Source organism: Lissotriton helveticus, chromosome 9 (genome assembly GCF_964261635.1).
Source record: "Lissotriton helveticus chromosome 9, aLisHel1.1, whole genome shotgun sequence".
NCBI classification, from domain to species: domain Eukaryota; kingdom Metazoa; phylum Chordata; class Amphibia; order Caudata; family Salamandridae; genus Lissotriton; species Lissotriton helveticus.
In genome coordinates this window covers 120,814,667-120,836,906 of record NC_136070.1, presented here as the reverse complement: position 1 = coordinate 120,836,906, position 22,240 = coordinate 120,814,667, and the positions used below count along the sequence as shown (strand labels likewise).

Genomic DNA, 22,240 nt, shown 5'->3' with positions numbered 1-22,240 from the left:
GCTCTAATCAATCTGGGGAACCCTTCATTAGTCGCCCCTGGAGTAAAATTGAGGCAAACCAGTTAAATTCGCAGCTCTCAGTAACTCCTCCTAAAATGTCAGCTGACTTGGAAACTGCAATAGCAAACTACCACTCTTGGCTTAAAACGGCAATGACAGATCTAGCCTCGCCTAAAAATAGCCGGCGCCTCATATGCGCACCTTCAGAACCCTGGTTCAATGATACCCTCAAAGTTCAGAAAAAACTCTGTTGTAAACTGTAGAGGAAATGGAGACTGGAGGAAAGCACTTTCACCAAAAGCAAATACAAATCATCCCTTCAAGCTTATAAAAATCTTATCCTCAGAGAGAAAACTGCCTACTTCACTGAGAAAATCAGAGTGGCCAATAGATGCCCTAAAACATTATTTTCCACAGTAAAAAACCTAGCCAAACTCCCAACTCCACAGAATATCTATGTCAGTCAGGAATTCTGCAATTCCCTTGCAGAATCCTTTTAGCACAAGGTCAAGGCTGTTTTTGACATCTTTGTGGACCAATCCAACGGTCTGGCACAGTCTCCCGCCCAACTCAGCAGGATACAACCCACAGCAGGAGTAGTTTCTTCAACTCTTTCCTCTATTACTGCCTTGACCACTGAACAGACAACCAAAATATTTGTTGCAATTAAATCTGGCTCCCCCTCAGATTCCTGTCTCCCTATTAATCTGCATTTGTCATCGTAAAGTGTAGCCTTTCCCCTCACAGCCAGCCATTTTCATCGCTATGTTTTCAGCTGGGCGCTTTCCGGTAGAGCGGAAGAAAGCTTCTATACTCCCGCTACTAAAAAAACCCAGTCTGGACGCTAAGGACACCCTGAATTACAGGCCCATTTACAGACCCATATCTAGACTTTCCTTCCCTTCAAAAGTGATTGAAAAGGCCATTAACAAGATTACATTCTGATTAACAAAGGAGGACAATTGTCCTCCTTTGTTATTCAGAATGTAATCTTGGACCCCTCCCAATTTGGCTTTCGGGCCGACTATAGCAGAACTGGAGCTCATCTGGTCAATCATGAGCTGCTGCTCGGCCATCTGGCCTCCATTGGAATCAGGGATAAAGCTCTCTCCCTGCTGCACCCCTTTCTGTCTGAGCGGTCTCAGCAGGTTGAGTCTGGTAGCTTCAGTCTCCCCCATTCACATTGCCATGTGGCGTCCCTCAGGGATCTTCCCTGAGCCCAACATTTTTTAATCTTTATGTCACTCCTCTGGCCAAATTGATAAAAAGTTACGGATTTGCCCTTGTCTCGTATGCAGACGATACTCAAATAATTGTCTCAGTGAGCAGTTCACTCAGCTCCACAGCCACCAGATTCCATGACTGTATGAGCCACATAGGAAGCTGGATCACAGACAACTGTTTCAAACTTAATTCCTTGAAAACCGAGGCTCTCATATTTGGCAATAACCCCTCTATCTGGATTGACAGCGGGTGGCCTGCCTAACTTGGCTTCTTACCTACGCCAGTACCTAAAGCAAAAAATCTCAGAGTCATCATAGATACCAAGCTCTCCTTTGAAGCACAGATCAATTCCACCACTTTGGTCTGTTTCTTCAGTCTTAGAATTCTCAGGAAAATACTCCCCATGATTCCTCTGGAGTTAAGAAAAACTGTGGTATCTGAACTGATATCATCAAGGTTGGACTACTGGAATGCTCTGTTTACCAGCGCTTCTAAACACAGTAAGCAGAAGTTACAGACTGTTCAAAATGCTGCAACAAGAGTACTTTTAGGAATCTCTAAATTTAACTCTGTGACCAATGCCCTTGCGCATCTACACTGACTGACAGTAACAGAATGGATCCAGTTCAAATCCCTCTGCATTGCATTCAAATCATTGAACAATTAAAGGCCAAACCCTACATCCCAGCAAGATCCCTCATATCAGCCGAGCTTGGGAATCTGGTCGTCCCAAGAATAAAAAGGTCCAGGTGGGGTGGTAAGAGCTTCACCAATACAACAATCAAACTGTGGAATTCCTTACCAACATCACTCAAAAACGAAGCAGAGCTGCTAAAATTTAGAAAGGGTCTAAAAACTTGTCTGTTTGGGCACAACGCTTAATTCATCTGAGCAGAATATGTCTACCTTCATGGATAGTGCCTAGACACCCTAAGGAATTGTGCGCTTTATAAATATGTCATCATCATCATCATCATAAGGAAGCAACATCACATGTTATTCTCTTGCATGATGAGGTGCAAGATCAGTGCCAATTGCTTCTAAAACCCAAAGCAAAAAGGGACATTAAAAAATAGATTTTAGATGAGCTATTGTGTCAAGGTATAATCAATCCTTGCCAGCCTCCTATAAACACCTTTCCGATATCTAAACCCTAGAGCGATGTTGGTGATTAGTTTTGGACTATTTATATCTGAAACCCATTGTAAAACACATGCTGCACAAAATATACACATCACCAAGTAAATGAGTAAAAAATACAAAATAATAGTGAACATCTTTTTACTTCCCTAGCTCTTTTTCTCTTATGTCCCCTATAATATTTTCAATTGCTGAGACATTCATTATTATTGAGGTCATTCTTAACTGTATGATTTACAGAAGAACACCACATAATAAATATTATTTTTGTAAAATACCAAATTTTGTGTATTCACAAATTTTGTTGGATTGGCTAGACCTCCAAACTGTGACAACAAGAGACATGCCCTCCCCCCTCTTTTCTCTAAGGTGCTGCTGATCTGCCTTCTGCTCGTCGGCACTGGAAATTGAGGTGAATGAGATGAGAACTGTTCACTTACCTTCACCCACTTGGACCAAAAACAAACTCTAAGGGGCCCCCAATTTAGATTCTGGCTGCCAATGGTAGAGAAGACTGCTGCGGTCCCGCCGACTTCGCCAGGACTTTGCTCTCCGCCCCTATAGCAGGATGTGCTGCAGAAGGCGGCAGCAAGACTCCAGCTAGGATTCCTGCCCTCCAGATTTGGATGTGGGCTGTTTCCAAGGGAATTCTAGTGGGAATCCCTCCTACTTCGAGTCGACAGAAAGGGAGGAAAAGGGCTGATAACTCACCTTTTTTCGGGGTACAGCCTGCAATGTCACCCTCTGCTCCTTTGCCCAGGTCCCCCCTTACCTACTGCACCTTGACCGCGATGGAGCGGCACCCTGTTTTGATAGACCCGAAGGTAGGTTTCTGTTACGTGTGCAGGTATACATTGTATGATGTGTGTAGGCTTGTGGGGCGCAATGCAAAGTACAAAATATGCTTACTACATATTACCTACATACACATATGTACACATACACAACATATATGCATCGTACGTAAATAAAAAAGTTACTTACCTGTCTCTCCGCCACCTCGTTCGCACCCGCCAGTACTTTGCTAACAGGACACTGCCAGCTCAACGGGAACATCCAAATGTGCTCGGTGGTACCCTGCTGTTGAGATGGCAACAGCGGGCGGTTCACCAGCACAGAAGACAGCCGCCACGGCGGTCTTCTGTGTATTGCGTTTACATTTAATTATGGCGGGCAGAAGACAGTCAACTCGGTGGAGTACTCAGTTCCACCGCGGTGGGCCAGCAGTTGGACCGCCAAGATTTAAATCAGGCCTGGCTTTTGATTCACTATGTGAAGCCTCATTGTGTCATTTACTCAATAACCAATCAATATCACCGTCTCAGTGCCTAAAAAATATCCCCCATGTGGCAATTCTTTACAAAGAACTTGCTAAAAAATATTAAGTAATGTTGAAATTGTAGTGCGTGTAGTGGGGCTAATGTGCCTGTACACGACTAGAACTTTGAAGCCACAGCTGAGGACAGAAAGCACCTCCATATTACTCTGGTCTGATTACATTTGACACCCAAAATATAGCAGATTGTAAACTGGTGTTGTACAAAGCTTTTTCTCCTGAGACTGTGGAGAGCGATTATCTCAGTGGCCAACACACCATTGCCTTTCTACTCTGCGCTGATAATCCTGAAGCAGACCCAAGCCTGGGTCCAAGCAGTAGAATGATTGCTTTTAGACATATCTTGAGAAGGCATATTAGAGCATCATCGTCTAACATACAGACAGTCAAACAGCCACCCAGATAACATGTTAGAAATACTATCGCTCATTAGTACTACAGAAAGTATACTAATTTAACTTATGTAGTAGCTTAGTATATATCTTTAAATTGAAGAAACTTTTACGGAACACTCACATTCACTGGATAATATCATAAGTGATGTCATTTGAGATGTCATCCGTGATGTCATCTGGTTATCTGTGATGTCACTGACTACATCATGAGGTAAGTAATATGTGAGGTCATAAGCAGTGCAAGTTATAGTTAGCTCAGGTAACTATAACTGCAGAATTTCAATGGTTTTGTATGAGTAAAATCGGAACTATAATGTCCCTGTAACCTTTGGTTTTGTCAGTGAACTTTTAATGTTTTTAAAATTCTATTTTCTTATTATAACTTCCCTCTAACCTTTGGTTTTGTCAGTGAATTTCTAAGATTTTGTGGGTTTTTTAATGTTATTTGCTAACTATAACACCCCTGTAACCTTTGGTGTTTTTTGTTAATCTCTACGGTTTTTAATGTTATTTTCTAACTATGCCATCTCTGTAACCTTTGTTTTTTAAAGTATATTTTTAAGTTGTTTTTTTAGCATTTTATTACCTAATTGTAACTTTTAACCTTTGAGAGTGAGTATGTGAGTGAACTCATGAATGTCCCAGTGGGTGCGTGAGAGCCTGAGTGAGTCTGTGAGTGGGTGAATGAGTGTCTGAGTGGGTATCTGAATGGGTGCATGAGTGTCTGAGTGGGTCTGTGAGTGGGTGTCAGAGTGTCTGAGTGGGTTTGCGAGTGGCTCCTTGAGTGTATAAGTCAGTCTGTGAATGAGTACATAAGTGTCTGAGTGGGTTTGTAAGTTGGTGCATGAGACTCTGAGTGGGTCTGTCAAGGTGTGTGTGAGCCTCTGAGTGGGTCTGTAAGTGAGTACAAGAGTCTGAGTGAGTCTGTGAGTGAATGCATGGGTCTGTGAGTGGGTCTATAAGTAAGTGCATGAGTGTCTGAGTGGGTCTGTCAGTGGGTGCGTGAGTGTCTGAGAGGGTCTGTGAGGGGGTGCATGAGTCTCTGAGAGGGTTTGTGCGTGTTTGCATGAGTGATTCAGATTCAGATTCAGATTTGCTTTATTCGATTTTTAGTTAAAAACCATAAAAGCAACTACAATACATACATGTAAAGATATCTCAACATTTCATTACAAAGTTTAAGATCAACTATTAAAACAGGATTAAATAAATGTAACGTATCAACTAATCATATGTTCGTATATATTCAGGACTAATTACAGGCTGGACGGTTAATAGCACAGGGTACACGGGATCCCCTTCGCCAAGAATTAGAAGTCATAGTTATTGTCATTTGTCTTGGTATTGGAATATGTTGGGGGCCGGGATAAAAATCATACAAGTCCCAAATGCAAATGGGGCCATCTCCTTCTTTGGGCTGGCAAAATCGTAGATAGGGGACAATGTTCCTATTCTTAAATTTGATTAAAATCAAGTCCCCCGAGATGTCTTTAGGCAACGTACCTAGCCACCCCACCCTCCTGACACTCAGGATTCCGCCGTCTAGGTCAGGTGGCAACGGTCTGTTGTGTTCTAGCCAAAAAATGACTTTATTTAGCAGGTCCTGGTGTGTTTCAAGCTTGCCCCGGCTGAGTGCAGGGACCCCAGAGAGGACAGTCACGTATGGGGCAGCTTCGGGAGGTAAGTTAATGCGATGCCTTCTTTCTAGAGCGACCCTGGGAGCTCTATGAGGTACGACTGCGGGGTTAAAAGTAATATTAGGGCCAGTAGCTGTGGGAGGAGAAGATTCAAGATTTTGAGCTTTTCTGCATGCAGAGCGCTTGGGCTTTTCGTGGTTGATGGGAGGATTAAGGCCAATAGATAAAACAGTTTTTTCGGTTGGTATACAGTTCTTTTTAAGCGTTTTTTCAATGCTAGTCAGCCTGTCCCCCAAATCATTAATTTTTGTGACCAGAGGTGCTATAGCAGATGTTAACAATTGCTCAAACTGGGCCAGTAAGGACGATAGGTGGGGTGATACAGGGTCGTATGTTCTGTTCACAGCCTTGTCTGGCATAATTGTAGTTGGGTTGGAGGGGGTTAAAAAAGGGCTGGTGCACGATTTCTTAGCGTTAGATTGGATCTCATTGTCATTATCATGCTTCCTTTTACAGTTTAAACCCCGGGACAGTGTGTTGGCTTGAGATTGGACTTTGATGGGAGAAAGAGGTACATCCCGTAGGGTGCCATTTAGTTGGTCAGCGTCTCTACCCATTATAGGGGGGGTTGATACGTCCGGGACGTACTTAGTGCCACACAGGGCATTCAGCTCCTCCCAGATGGACATGATTAATGGAAGAAAGAAGCCCGAAAAACGACAATAGGCAGTACAGTGGGAGATGGATAATGAGTTAAAAGCGTCTCTATACCTCCTCCTTGGAAAGGGTCAAGTGGGGTGGCCCGTCCCGTCCTTATCCGGCCTTTGAGGGCCGTAGAGGGCCCACCCTTTGCCCGGGCTTCGCCCGGCGTCCCGCTCGCGTCCCGCGAAGTGAAGCAGAGCGCTGTTCGTAGGCGCCTCCTGGCGCTTGCGGTGCGTGGGAATGCAGCGCCGCCGCTGAGGCAGCCGGGAGTTGCAGTCCCGGGGCGGCGGCGCTGTCTCAGCAGTGAATGGACTCCTGGCGGTGGCGGCGGCAGAAGAGGACTCCCCTCGTCCCCCTGCACAGGTATGTATGGCTCCCCCCTGCTCCGCCAAGCAGAGCGCTGTTTGTAGGCGCCTCCTGGCGCTTGCGGTGCGTGGGAATGCAGCGCCGCCGCTGAGGCAGCCGGGAGTTGCAGTCCCGGTGCGGCGGCGCTGTCTCAGCCGTGAATGGACTCCTGGCGGTGGCGGCGGCAGAAGAGGACTCCCCTCGTCCCCCTGCACAGGTAAGTATGGCTCCCCCATGGGTTTGTGCGTGTTTGCATGAGTGTCTCAGTGGGTCTGTGAGTGGGTGCATGAGTCTCTGAGTGGGACTTTGAGTGGGTGTGTGAGTGTTTGAGGGCCCTGTTTTCTCATCTCTGCACTGTTATGCCTTTTCTGCACATTTTTCTGCCCTCTCTTTTGCCTTTCCTGCAAATTTTCTGCCCTCTTTCGCCTTTCTTGCTAGTTTTTCTGCCCTTTGTTTTGCCTCTTCTGCTTGTGTTCTGCCCTCTATTTTGCCTCTTCTGCTCGCTTTTCTGCCCTCCAGTTTGCCTTTTCTGCATGTTATTTCTATCATCTGTTTCGCCTCTTCTGTCCTCCTATTTGCCTTTTCTGTTCCTTTTTCAGCCATCTGTTTTGCCCTCTTCTGCTCTGGTTTGCTCTCTTCTGTAATGGGGAGGGGCCGCGCATCCCGAGCCTATTTTTGCCCGGGGGACATGATCCCCCGAGGCCCTGCTATGTCTCCCTGGGTGCCCTGGAGCCCACCCAGGGCACATCAGTGTGCTATGATGCTGACCGCGGGGGAAGTCTCAAGACCCCAGCGGTGCCTGCTGGCTCCCCATCTGCCGGCATTGCTCCTGCATGCTGGAAGCTCCTAAATATGCAGCTCCCTGCATGCAGGAGCAAACTTTTATCTGATTCATGCGGGCAGGGAAACAGATGAAAGAACTGAGTTTGACAGCTCATGCTTGCTGGGAGCGGAGTTAGTGTTTGCTCTCGCCTCCCAAGCAAATGCAAACTGCTATGTCCCAGGGGTGGTCCCTGGGACCCGTTTGGGCAATGGAGGGGTACCTGCATTGCCCCCCTTTTTTCTTTCATAAATCCCCAGGGAAGTTGGGCTCCCTGGGGCTGTAAGAGCCTCAGGAGGAGGGCAGCGTGGCCCTCCTCCATTTTGTTCAAGACAGGCTATGGGGAGGGGGGCCTTGTGTGCCACCTCCCCTTATTTAAAATACAAATAACCCCCCAGGACCTGGCCCGCCCAGGGGCAAACCTTCAACAAGCACAGGAGCCTGTGCTTTTTTTTTAAGTGTTGCCATGGATTCGCGACTCTGTGACGATTTTTTTAAAAAAAATGCTTTTTTGCTCTGGTGGGGTCCCTAGGGAATTCCAGGACCAGTGCTGGGGGGGGCAGGGTATTCCTATCCTGCCCCCTTTTCTTTGTTTCATGTTTTTTTGAGGATTCAGCAAAAGCCGAGTCCCAAGATGGCTGCCAACACTTCACGGTTGAAGGCAATCAGATTTCAGCATGGGGACTCTCGGATCCTTGGAGGATCCTCATCGCTATATATATACACATTTGGATTTTCCTTAATATCTCCAAAACTACTGAACGGATATATACCAAATAACAAAAAGGTTGCTTTCTGAATCAAGAGTTACTTTTCTGCCAAACTTGAAGTAATTCCGTTCAGCGGTTCGGGCTGTAGTCACATCTAAAAATCCCTATGGGATTTAACATGGGAAACACACTTTTTTTATCCCCATTTTTCTCGGGCCCAGCGTGACGGATCGCCCTGAAACTTTCCATGCACAACTAGAATCGCTGGTGCACTCTTTTGGGGAAATGTGGTGGAGATTTGTCAAATGGCACAAAAGATAAAGGCAAGTCAAAAAACGCTTTTCCTACATAAATTGGGTCCAAACTACAACTACCTACTGGCAACAGCCAGTAAGTAATATGTATATATATTTTGAATAGGTTGTCTTTCTCTCACTCACTCTTTCATGCCTTTTCACTGGGCAGTATTAGTGGACAGGATACTGGTAAAAAAACGTGTGCCTGCAGACAATCAATTTTTTACCACAGTGGCGTAACAAAACTTGAGGGAGCCCCCCTGCAAAGTGCACAGAGGGGAGCCCCTCTCTGGCCCACCACCTAGCACTTTTGCTGGAGCTTGGAGGCCCCCTGCACTGTGGGGTCTGCGGGGGCTTGTGTTACGCCATTGTGTTTCCACCGTCACCAATCACCACATAATCTGGGTTAAGGGAACTTAAGCCACCCTGATTCAGAAATGGGGTACACATTAGAACTAATCACAGCACAAACAGCACAGTAAAAATACACTCACTAGCAATAATATTTTTTTAGAGCTAAGCAACCAAGTTCTAAAATGACCACAAATACCAATTGCGTAAAGACAACTTCATTGCCTGGACATGCCACATGTGCAGCTGCTGTCCCACGTGTTCTTTATTTACTGAGAAGTTAATTATGATGTAATGTTTTGTCTGCAATTGCTAAGGGAGTTAAGTGTGTGGTGTTCATCATACTGGTAGCAGACATAGGGAAAAACAGTCAGAGTTTATGCACCACCGTGTGCTGGCGGGGGAGGCGTGCACTGAACATTTGAACAGTACTCTGTAATGGTTTATGCACCCTTTGATACCGTAGAATACGAGGGCCCAATTGGGATTCATGGGATCCTAACCCATGGCAAAATTACAGGATACCTACATGTTATACGTGAGCACACATTTCTAGAGTCAGTCTTTAATCTAAAAATCTGGTGCGGATCTGGTCCTCTGGGAAGTTTATATGGCCCTTGCTTAGAAGAAATAACACTCAGATGGCTTGCATTGATTTTAAAGATATCTATTGAACGTTAGCATATATACCGATAATGTATCTAAAGAACGAATAGCATTAAGCGAGGCTATTGAAATGGCTAACCAAAAGCTTGGGGTTCTGGTTCGACGACAAGCTCTCGTTGGAAGAGCATGTTAAGAAACTGGCAGCATGCTGTTGGCCCACTGAGAACCAGAAGTTAGTTCTATTTGGATCCTCCCCAGCTCAGCCCAGAAAACTGTAGTCCAGGTCATGATCACTTCCTACCTGGACTATGGGAATGTGATATACTGGTGCGCTGCCCAATACCTACTAAAATCACTACAGATAATACAGATCGCAGAGTTCTTCTCCACATTCCTAAATAACAGTCAGTTGGCACTTCCTGTGCGCACCTCTACTGGGTTCCCATAAAGAAGTGAATACATTTACAGAGGGTATTCCACTAACTATTGAGAGAGTTGCAAAACTGCATGCAGAATTAACATCTAAAGTGGTAGATGTATTTAATACTAAATGCCAAAAGGCTAAACGGGATCTGCTAGAAGCCTTTAAAGACATCTAATTCAAGCATACATCCCCTCCAGGGGCAAACAACCTTTACAACGCAGTCATTACATCGCACTACCTTTACATAGCAGTTATTACATCGTAACATCCTTTATATTGCATGTCATTACAACGCAGCCATTACATTGCATGTCACTACAATGCATGTCATTACAATGCTTGTCACTACAACGCAGGTATTACATTGCAAGTCATTACAACGCATACCATTACAACGCATAGTACCCTTACACTATCCAACACTTACCTTACTGTTCCACTCACTGGAGATAGAAAAATATTTTTTACTCCAACACTTACCCTACTGTTGCACTCACGAGAGTTAGAATATTAATTTTTACCCCTCCACTATACAAAACTTACCCTACTGTTGCACTCACTGGAGTTAGAATAGTAATTATTACCCCTATACTATTCAACACTTACCTTAAATGCAATGTAATGGTATTCATTGTAATGGCATGCGTTGTAAAGGTAGTTTCTGAAAATGCGATGTAATGGCATGCTATGTAAAAGAATGCGTTGTAAAGTATGTTGCGTTGTAAAAACGGCGTTGTAAAGACATGCATTGCAAATGTATGCGTTGTAACATCATACATTCACTCTAGGGTCCTGAGGTCCTTTAAGTCCCATCTTAGGGTAATTCCCCAGATTTACTCATCACAAAAGTGAACACGTTTGTTTGCCTACAATACTCCTAGATGTGGCATTCGCTACCTCATGCTGCCCGTCACTCTCCAGAAAAACAAGCCCTTAGATTAGAAAAGCTTTGAAGACCTGGTTATTCCAACAGCTTTGATTATGCAAAGTCTATTTGTTCTCTGACTGTCTTTAGCGCTGGGAAGCCCCCCTCGGGTAACAATGAGCGCTACAAATCTCAATAAATCAAACCAATAAATCAAGTGACCATACGAAGACACCATTCACATGACAGGGGGTTTCAGTCTAAAGATGGTTTGCAGGTTAGTAAATGGCATCAGTCCAACATTTCTATGGGATACAATGCGAACGCATCGTGTGATCCTCCTTTCATCCGCCCAACACCCATTGCCAGCATTGGACCATTTATAAGAACAGTGGAGCTGAAATTCCCATTTTGGCACCCATTGGCCTCCTCATGCCTTTCCTGCCAAGGGAGGACCATCATATACACCTACCCCGTGAGCAGTCTGGAAACAATAAAGGAATGTCGAAGCTAATCATGGTGTTCTCCATACCCATCTACACACATTACCTTCAGCGAAGCCGACAGGCCTGAGCAGTTTCTCGCACCAATTGCAGTGCATACCAGGGCCTGGTGGCCCGACCTTTCCTTGTTACTACTACCCCATCTCGGAATTCTTAATGTTTGACTTATTGATCAAATTAGTGGAAAATGGGATTACAAGGTAAGATATTGTTCCTGATTCATACAGATTGTGGATATTGATGAAGGAAATCATCTTGGCCTTGACGCATTGATCGGGTTGAGTTATCATCTAGGATCATCATTGACCTGAAAAAGTCCATTGGTATGGACGAAACGCATTGGCTGTTTTCGTTGTATATGCGTGATGCTTTGGGTTACTGATGTGGTGCACCTCTACGGTTTATATCATTGTTCTCCATTTCCATGTTTGTTGTCAATCCTGATACAGGCACAAGCGTACTTTTGGGGCCCAATGGACAAGATGATTTGTGTGCTAAGGGTGCAGGCTGCTTATATATAGACCCAATTTTGGCCAGCTAAAAACTGACGCAGATTAAACTCCGAAAAAAGCACTATGCACACAGTGCAGATCTCACCACCTTTACTGTGGCCGAAATTGCAAACGTCCCAATAGTTTCACTTCCTGGGTATTTTACTGCACACAGTTTGCAAGGTACAAATGTACCCAAATAGTGCATATAAATAAAGCAAAAACAGGTACGCTTCAGAATTGGGAAAATATGTTTTTTTCTATATTCCACCAATCCGAGTGGCATAGTCTGAAATTGGGTACAAAATGAGCACAAGCTCCCAACGAGGCGTTGGTCTGAAATTGTACAGCAGACTTCTGGGTACAAACTGGGCACCTGGTTAAATACTGATTGGTACTTTATAGAGTGCCAATTTATACCACTTTCCTCTTTGCATAACTCAACATACTAATATGTTTCCTTCCTTTTGAACAAGAGTTCACGTGGGCTATCTGCCTTCTCGATTTGCACCTGATTGGGCCTGGTGAAAATCAGCTGGTCGAAAACAGCAGAGGTCGGAGGATGAATGTATATCAGATCCTGCCGAAGAGCAAGTTCTTAAGTGTCCTGCATGGTCCTTCAAATTCCCAGATGCAAGCACTGCAAGCTTAACACTTAAAGCTGCCTTTATGTTATGGGACCGGGTATTGTTCATTCGCGTTGACGCCATAATTGGCTTCATAATGCTTGTAAGAGTGACCTCGGAATAAAAACACACCAAGATCACACCAGCTCCTCCACTAGGGTTTGTTAAAATCACGTCTAGTCCTGTTTTAAGGGACTCTGGAATGTTCCATTAATCTTCTTTGATGCTAAGGCCTTTCCTTTTCTTGTCTTACCTTTACCCTTTGTCAGTCCCTCCATTTCTCGGCTTCCTTTTTGGCCATTTCCCACTTCCCCTCTATGCTCTTCTTAACCCTTTCCTCTGTGTCCTTGCTTTCCTTACGTCCCTGTCCATTACTGTTTCCCAGACTCCCTTGCTGCGCGTTGTTTGCTGGTTAGAAACCGTGGAGCCTCTGGGCACCGGTCCTTTGGCTCCAGTGAAGGACAATAATTCCAAGATGTAGCTCTGGCACAAGGCACACAGCCAAGACTACAAAGGCACCTCGGTTGTCAGCCTTGTGTCTGCCCCTGCAGTACTGTGACATTACTGTACATACATATGCAGAAAGGAGAGGGTTGACTCTTGGGACAAGAGTATATCTTCCCTGCCCTGTCAACTTTCCAGTCATGCTAGAAGTGTTTCAGGCAGGGGCGGCCTTAGGCATGTGCAAGCTGTGCACCTGCACAGGGCCTCCAAACCCCAGGAGCCTCCACGCCAATATATATCCTTAATATAATAATCCTCTGAGGGTGGATACATATTTGCGTGGCGGCCCCTGGCAGGGATTTGGCGGCCTCCGGCTCTTTTCCACTTCCAAACACCCTGACCCCCCCCCCTCTTCACTGGCCTCCGCGCTCTGACCCGCCCGGACCCCCTCTTCCGCAGCCCCCTACCTACGCTCCCTGCCCAGGGCCGCCATGAGCCTAGAGCCACCCCTGTTTCAGGGGCTGGAGTTAAAAATGTTATGCGGGTCCCACATAGCAAGAGCACCTTTTCTAAGTTAAAAATAATTTTCATGGGAAGGAAAAAGCATGGCTCGGTCTGCATCTGGACCATCTAGTGCTATAACCACATTTTCTGCCTCACAAGATACCCTTGCTTCAGAATCTGTAAATAAATTATGCAGTATGAGTATATGGACCTCAAAACAATGTGAAGAGAGGAAATACCCCCTCTGTCTCACCTTCTGATGGGACTGCAATCTTCTGTCGGATACTAAGACTATCCAAATCTCAGTGCTTGGACCAAGGTACTTTGAGGGCTGCGAACCCTGACTTCTTCGTCATCAGCACCCCAACCAAGTTTATGAGTCCATCTATTGCGATGGTCCAACTCTGTGGTGCAGGCATTTCTCTGGAAAATGCATATTTCTTAATTCCCTTTACAATTTGGACGATTTGGACAGATTGTTTAAGATGTCCATCTGTGTCGGAATTTTCAAGCAGACACAGGGTGAGTAGAAATATAAGAAAGGAATGCAAAAATGACCTGGACCAAGGAGGCGGAGCTTCAGTGGTAGTTATTAACATAGAGTAGGCGGCACCTAGCTACCATTGATGCAGCCGGTGCAATGCACCATGGGCCAGAGGTGGGAGGGGTCCAGTCTGCGCTGCACCAGCTGATGTTAATTCAGAGGCTGCGTGTTATGACTTTTTTTAACACACAGTGCATGCCAAGGGCTAGACTGTATTATCTTTGTAGGGCATGAGGGCGTCGGGGTTAAGGGAACAATGGAGAGGAGAGAGCAAATGGATGAAAAAAGCAGAGGGTGAAAGAATGGGGAGAAGGACAGGTAAAGGTGACAATAGAAGAAGAAACTCAGGTTGAACCAGAAAGTGAAAGAAATAAGGATGAGCAAAGTAGACAAGGGGAGAGAAAGGAGCCAGAAAAAAGAGAGGGAAGAGAGGAAGGAGCTGATGAGTGGTGGTCAGAAGGGTAAAGAGAGACAGTGGGCAAGGGGTAAGAGAGAAGAGCATTAAACGGGTGAAGGAGATGAGAGGAGAGCCGATTGAGGATGGGAAGGTGAGAGGGAGGAACTTGGATACCCGTAAAGGATATATTAGTGCAGTAAGTGCAGTGACACTAGGGCTCAGGGGTGTGATGGGCACAATGCACCTTATTTACACCAGTATGTTAATATAGGTTCGGGGGTGGGGGTGGCTGTTTCTTTGCTTGCACTGGGGGCCATTGACCCCCAGGGTACACCATTGACAGCAGACACTGACTGACGTCCTCATTACATTTAATAGCAGCTCAGCAGAGGTGCGGGTTTAGCTGAGGCATGTACACCGACCAGCATAATAACTGTTTGCAGAAAACAAGCTGACCTAAAGTCACTCTGTCCCGCATTGAGGTCCATCCACTACAGATGAAAGCAGTAATCCTGTGTGTGCTCAAACAGGAGTCCCTGACAATGTGTACGAGGGTGCAGCTACCCTAGCTTCCAGGAGTTAGTCTGATGAGAGGTGTGTGGGGGAGATGGACGCTTTGACAGGACTCACAAATTGCAGCTGAAAAGATGTGTGTGGGAGGGGGACAGAAGCCCCCACTTATTTCAATATGCTTACTTTCTAAACATGCTGTTGTTTTGAAAACTACATACTTATCTGATTGTTATTGGCATAGAGATCTAAGAAACATTAGTATGATTTCCATTGTTGTTTTCATATATTTTTCTTCTTTCTTCAGGAGAGATTTGAAACTATGTCTACAGACTGTTCACTTATTTCTCTGCGGATTTGGACTTTCTCTACCCATCTCCTCTAGACTCCTATGCCCTCCAGGGCCTCCTGAAGCTCACTCACAAGTGAATGACTCTGCCCCAGCCCTACCAGCCTTTCAAAGACTCTGGACCTTTTGGGGATTTGTGAGTTTCCCTAATGGCCACTCAGCCTCCTTCCAATAATCGCTCTTGATGCCCCAAATATATATACTACATAGCTACCACGTTTCCTGATTTCAAGTGTCAGTAGTTTACTATTTAGATATTTTGTTCTTTGCAGCTTGGCACTTGTAAACCTCAAAGTATAAAGCAATCAACTGGAGTACATTAATGCAAACACATATATCTGGAGTGGACATGGCGCTCACACATGCATTTGGTAAACGTGAGAGGCATTATTCAATACTAAAGTGATGTCTACTTACTCTCACCCCTTTCTTTGCTGGACCTACCTCGGATCATGTCAGAAACTAGCTCTGGAGCCTAGTTTACATCTCTCCACAGGACTGCAGACACATAACCTGCATGCCCGCTGTCTTTAGGAGAGTCCATATCACTCTTGTTTTCAGCTGTCATTAAGAATGCAGGTCTAAACTGTGCAGCAGATGTTGTCTTGAGGTCAGAGTTCGGACCCAGCACAAAACACACACATACATCACTAACCTGAGAGATGAAAGACCTTGACTTTCAGAGCAGATGGCTGAGAGGTGAGATGAGGTACTATGACTAACAGTTCTTATTCTTTTACCTTGTTGTCATTTTTGTGGTTCATATGGATGGGAAAAGCTGAGAGTCTGCAGCTTGATGAAAGGTAAGGTTTGAAAGCAGCACAAACATCAAAGGCTGAGATGAGCTAAACACAGCCGTGTGGTGGTCAGCCTGGGGCTGCTTAAAGAGTGACACAATGTAGGTCTGACAAGGGATGGGAGGCGAGGAGCAGGCTCTTGTATTTGTTGGTTCACTGTCTTGTAACTATAGCTCCAGGCTCCTGAAACAAAGAGCCAAGCCATATAAATAAAAATCTATCTATCCACCCTCTGCCCGTCTATCTATCTATTCATCCGTCCGTCTGTCCGTCCGTCCGTCCATCCGCCTGCCTGCCTGTCTGTCTGTCTATCTATCTTCCCCACTGGCATTTGCCACTGGGTAGCTATAGTTAGGACCACGTTCTCATGGGAAAACCATTTTTTGTTTTGCTGATAACTTTGGTGCAATTTGATAAATCCTCACAAAACGTACCAAAAAATGTCCTATCTATCTATGTCCAGTATTTTTAAATGTCCACTATTTGTAAAGTGCGAACAATTACCCGAAGGTGTCAAGGCACTGGGTGCCGTCGGGAAGATTAAGCAAGCTATTGCCCAGAGTCACATGGTGCTGGGCAGACCCCTGCCACCGGAGCCAGGGATTGAACCGTGACCCCCAGCATCCAGCGTCAGTCGCCCTGGCCGCTGTGCCACATCTCTGTCTGGCTGTCTGTCTGTCTGTCTGCCTGCCTGCCTGCCTGCCTGCCTGCCTGCCTGCCTGCCTGCCTGCCTGCCTGCCTGCCTGCCTGCCTGCCTGCCTGCCTGCCTGCCTGCCTAACCACTCTATCTATCTTCACCCACTGACATTCGCCACTGGGTAGCTATAGATATGACCACGTTTCTATAGGACAACCAATTTTTGCTTTGCTCATATCTTTGGCACAATTTGACAAATCTTCACAAAACGTTCCAAAAAATGTCCGATCTACCTCAGCTCCCTTCTGCAAAGTTTTGGGGTGATCTGTCAAGTGGGGGCTAGAAAAAGAGGGCTGTCCCAAAATGTGTTCTTTTCCCCATGCAAATTTTCATAGGAAAATTGAACAGCAATTCTGCAAAAACGGCTAAACAGAATTACACTCAATTTGCCAGGAAGCTAGATCTTTGTCCAAAAAGCTTGATTTGTAGGTTTTGCCTGAGACAGCACAGTGTAATCTTTTGTAAACCAAAAAAAAAAACAGGTTTCGAGCCCGCCCATTACTTACCATTAATTATCTTTGGATAAACGCCTCCTGCTGAGCTGTGATTGGTTGACCGTGACTAACTGAGGTGGATCCACGCTTCCGTGAGGACAACCTCTTGTTGTATTTTGCTGGCTGGAACCTGAAGGAAACATTGTGGCCACCATCTTAGGACTTATAGTTAAATAAAGTATAATGGGGTAGAATTAGGGGTTCCCTGACTCCTATGGCCTTGTGGGAGTGTCGCTGAGGGACTCTGTTGGGGACAAAAATAAAAATATTTTTTTTCTTCATTTCAGGGATCCAACCTGATGCTCAGTGCGGAGAATCATGGGGGATCCGGGAGACTACTAAAAAGGAAAATAGGGTTTGGGCACACACAGGCTGGGCATGAGTGGGGATTAGGCATCTGCAGGGGTTTGGGGGCATGACCTCTGTACTTAGCAGGGGATGAGCACCTGAATGGGGCTGGGCTCAGGGCCCTGCCCTAACCCACTGCTGTGCACGGCCTTAGGCATCTTAATTTATGGTAAAATAAAAAATAAAAAAGAGAAATTCACTGAAAAAAACTAAAGTTAAATTGAAGTTATAGTTAGGTACTGTAATAATAACTTAATTTACATAAAAAAGTAAAAAATAATCCTAAAAAGAGTGGTTAAAGGGTCATTATACTTAGGTAAAATATCAGTTAAAACTTAACTTTTTAAACTAGCAACACCACTGGAATTCGCCAGGTATAGGTATCTCAAGTAACACAAATTCATGCCCTAACGTCACTATACCTCACGTCCTCACTTTGCACTGCTTTTACCAGCAGATATTACAGCACTCATGACCTCCCAAATTCCATCACTGATGCAACACTGTGCATGGTGGGGGAGTGGCCAAGTGTGATGTTATCAATGATTTCTTGTGGGATGTCATACACAACACACAGGGTGGTGCCAATCATGGTTGCACCTTCATTATAACGGGCAAATTTCTGGAATTTGTTGTGTCTGGGTCTGACACAGAACTCAGTTTTTAATTGTTTTTTCCAGTGAATTTCTTGGGTTTTTATTTTGCACATAATGACCTTCCCCCCGCTGTGCATAGCCACTGGCTGTGTTCATCAGGTGTTCCATGGAGGACGTATTGCCAGGTCTTGCACCAAATTTGCAGGGACTAGCCAACCCTATCTGTGCTCTATAAACAACTGTGTACAGTGGAGATTAGCCACAGGGCCTTGCTTCAAGCAAAGCCCAGTCTTTAACTCACACCAGGCAGCCAGCCCACACTGTGCACAACCTTTTACTGTGTGCAGTAAGGTTTACCTGTAGGGCCTCGCCTGCATGAAGGTCCTACATTAAAGCATCTACGTGTGGCCAGGACTTCTGTGCACAGCATTCAGCCATACACATCAGGGTTTGCCCTGGGCCTTAGTCAAATTCCAGAGTTGGCCAACCCACTAGTCTCTGGCTAGGTGCTTCATCCAACCCACCAATGGCAGACCACCCTACTGTTTTTTTCAGTGTCTTTTTTAATAAAGTTCTTACAGTGGATCCCTTTTTTGTGAACTTATGTTAAACCTTTGTACTTTATATTTTAAAAAACGTTTTAAAACAATTTTTAAAACTTTCTTTGTTCTCTTCACTTTTTCAGACCTACGAAGAAGGCTTTGTGGTATTATATATTTGCGGTTCATAGAATGAAAGATGATGGCTTTGTTCATCTCTCTAGTTGAAATATCTTTTTTTTCACATTTATTGAAGTAAGTTAAGAACATTTGCAACATTAGATCTTCCACCTTCTCTGCAATTTGAAGGACTTCCAGTGGTTTTGTTTCTTCTCCTCTTTATCCTGTAACTGCTTCCATTTCTGTTTGGGTCACTGCTTCCATTTCTGCCTGGGAGTATACGTTCAGGTTCATTCCACTTGTCCCTAATGAGTACATGCTGGGATAGCCATGTCACACATATTACAAGCCATCTTTCAGTCACAGTGTTTACTTTCTTCCCGCCTCTCGGTGTGCAAAATAAATGGCCACTCTATTTTTTGGCTGCCCTCGTGAGTTGGTTGCCCATTGAGGGTTAGACGCAGTGCCTGGCTGGACGTTAGCTGTAAACATAGGTGAGATCTAAAAAAGTTTAGACTAGGATAAAAAGAATTGTACTTAACTGAAACAATGAAAGTTTAAAGTGATGTTATAGTTAGGTTTGGGAATACAACATAACATATGTTACAAAAAAACTGAAAGTCATTGAAAAAAACACAATTAAAATGCATCCATGGTTACAAAGCAACGCCTAAATACCACGGAAATTCTCAAGTTATTGTATAGTGAACTAACTACAATGGCGCCCCACCATGTACTGCTTATGACCTCACATATTACATCACTCATCACACATTTAATAACATAACTGATAACATCACTGATGACATCAGCCAGTGTACTACAGGCTTCTGCACTCGGAGTAAGTCAATTAGCACAATCTCAAAAAATAATCAACGGATAATGGCATAAACTTTAGCAATGTGCAGGGCATGTTCCATGTCTGTTAACTCACTCATGTTTGGTCGAGGTCACCCTCTTTTTACTGGTATTAACACAGAACAAAATGCCTCTACGGACTGTAAATGGATCACCCACTTTTTAAATAAGTTTTTGATCCGTATTTACCTTAATCAGATCATCCAATAAAACACCTCACATGACCCACAGTTTTGATTCAAGAAATTAACAGGCATGCATTATTCACCGATAAGGCACCTTCAACTAGGCCCTGTGGACAACTACCTGTGTTTTGAAAAACTACACAACACACGAGATGAGCAGAATTGTGTAGAGTTTTAGATAATGCTTACAATCACACTGTAATTTAAAAGTATTCTAAGTGAGTTACCCATACATTGCACACTGAACTGCCAGCTTAGGCCGTCTCCAAACCAGAAGACAAGCAACCCTAGACAGATTTTGGCTTATTTGGGCCGGTTCATTCAAGTGCTGTATGGTTCCAGTGCTACAGTTGGCACCAAACCCATGTCTGCAAATCCATCACAGTTAGGGCATCACAATAAAAAACACAAAAAAGTGGTGAATGTAATATTTGCATTAATCTTAGCCACTGACAATCACACCGTTTCCTTGATGGAATTGGAGGGCTGTGATATGGTCACTTTTTGGTAAGATATGAGTCAGGATCTAGAAGGCTCTAAGAGTTTAGTGTAGTATTTTTCCATTTTGTTGTTCTTCACAGATTGTTAGAGAGTGGGTTCTTAGAAATATGAGTTTGTAATACATGAGAATAATAATTGGACAGTCCGTCTATTTTGGTGTGTGAACTTAAAGCCAGTTTAGTAAACCTGCTGTCTGTATTTATTTCAGAATGGGTGGCAACTCTGTTAGTGATGGCAATCAACATGATCCCTTAAATCTGATGGCACAGTCAATCAATCAATCAGGAAATTTGTAGAGCGCACTACTCACCGTGAGGGTCTCAAGGCGCTCGGGGGTTGGGGGGTGCTGCTACTGCTCGAATAGCCAGGTCTTGAGTAACCTCCTGAAGGTTAGTAGGTCATTAATAAAGCAAAAAGTATTAACATAGAAGAAATATCCTATTTACTATGGGAGAGATTGAAAAGTCCTTTACTTATACCCAGAAGTAAGCTATACATGGGCACCAATTCAACAAACTAACTGGGGTAGCATGCCCTTTGACCTTAATGACATGACAAAATAGTGGAAACTACGTGGCTCAGATGGCCAGATGCGTTGCCACTGGCCCTTCTATCAATAAGATCTGTCCCACATTCTCGCACCTCGCTGACCCCATACAAGGTGGTTTTTGGACGCCCAATGAACATCTGGGGCGCGCCCCTTGCTACCATATTGTCCGATTCCCCTTGTGAATTGCTGAGTGAATATTTGTCTGTACTTACACAAACTTTCTCCGCCATTCATCAACAGATCCAGGAAGCATTGCCTGACCGTTACACTGGGCCGGGACACACCATCCAACCCGGTGATCACGTGATAATAAAGAATTTCGCTCGCAAGAAAACATTGGAACCCCTGGATACATGCCGTACATTGCCGGAAGGTATAGAGTATCACCCAAACTGATCCCACCTTGTCCACCTACAAGGAAGTATTAATGTGCGACCCCCCCTGTGTATGGCCTCCAAGAACCAGAACTCGAATTATTCGAAGATAACACCGTGCCAACCAAAGAAGGATACAACCTCCGTCCACGCATGGCCTCTGGAGCTCCAGCGACCGGACAGGTTAGGTGAGCCAAAAGTCGCAGGGCGGTAGTACAGGCTGGAAGGGTGGATTAGTACTCCATGTAGTGGGGTCCTGAGAAGCCTAGCCAGTGAAGCAACCACCAGCTACCGGCGACGCATAGGGCTCAGCTTTCCTCCCCAACAGCTGTAGAGCTCTAAAGAAGACCAATGACAAAAAAAATGGAACTTTCCAACAAGAAGATAGCATTATGTAACAAACTGCATAATAACAGGTCAATAGCTTTTACGACAGTTCTCTTCCTTACTATTATCTTCGCCATCCTCTTCTGGATCATAGCGGAAGGGGTACCAGCCAAAGATACCATATTGCCAACTGATGCCACGCCTCCTGAACACTCCAATGTCTCCTTATCCCCTTATCTCCAAAATAGGCGACAAGAGTTTTGGAACAACACCTTCATCCAAATGTTGAATAAACATAATGCGGTATTGAATAAAATGAACTGTTGAGTCTGTGGTCTCCTGCCTCACTCTACGGAAAATAATATACCCTTCCTCCCTTACTCTCACTCTATACACGCCTCTTGTGCTGCCTGGATGTCGCTCATCATGGGCGCCCATTGGTCCAAAGGCCTTGCCGATATCGTTCTCCAACAATTGCAAGATGAGTTCTGGCGGAACAAAACGGGAAATGCTGTTTGTCCAACTAACAATTCTACACCCATGTCTGAGGAAGTGAAGGAAGAAATGCTGGTGTTCAACTCTACCAATAGACCTCGCTACTCCAGATTCAAAGCAAGGACACCCGTCAAGCGGAT

The 22,240-nt window shown here is 44.8% G+C and overlaps 1 long non-coding RNA gene across 1 annotated transcript in view; it reads left to right on the top strand.

Annotated features, from left to right (window-relative positions):
- LOC144780992 (uncharacterized) overlaps nt 1-16,049 on the top strand; it is a 330,868-nt gene extending 314,819 nt beyond the window's left edge. Inside the window, exon 3 of the long non-coding RNA XR_013600855.1 lies at nt 15,178-16,049. This is a non-coding gene — a long non-coding RNA (uncharacterized LOC144780992). The remainder of the gene's footprint in view (nt 1-15,177) is intronic.
- The last annotated feature ends 6,191 nt before the right edge of the window (nt 16,050-22,240 follow it).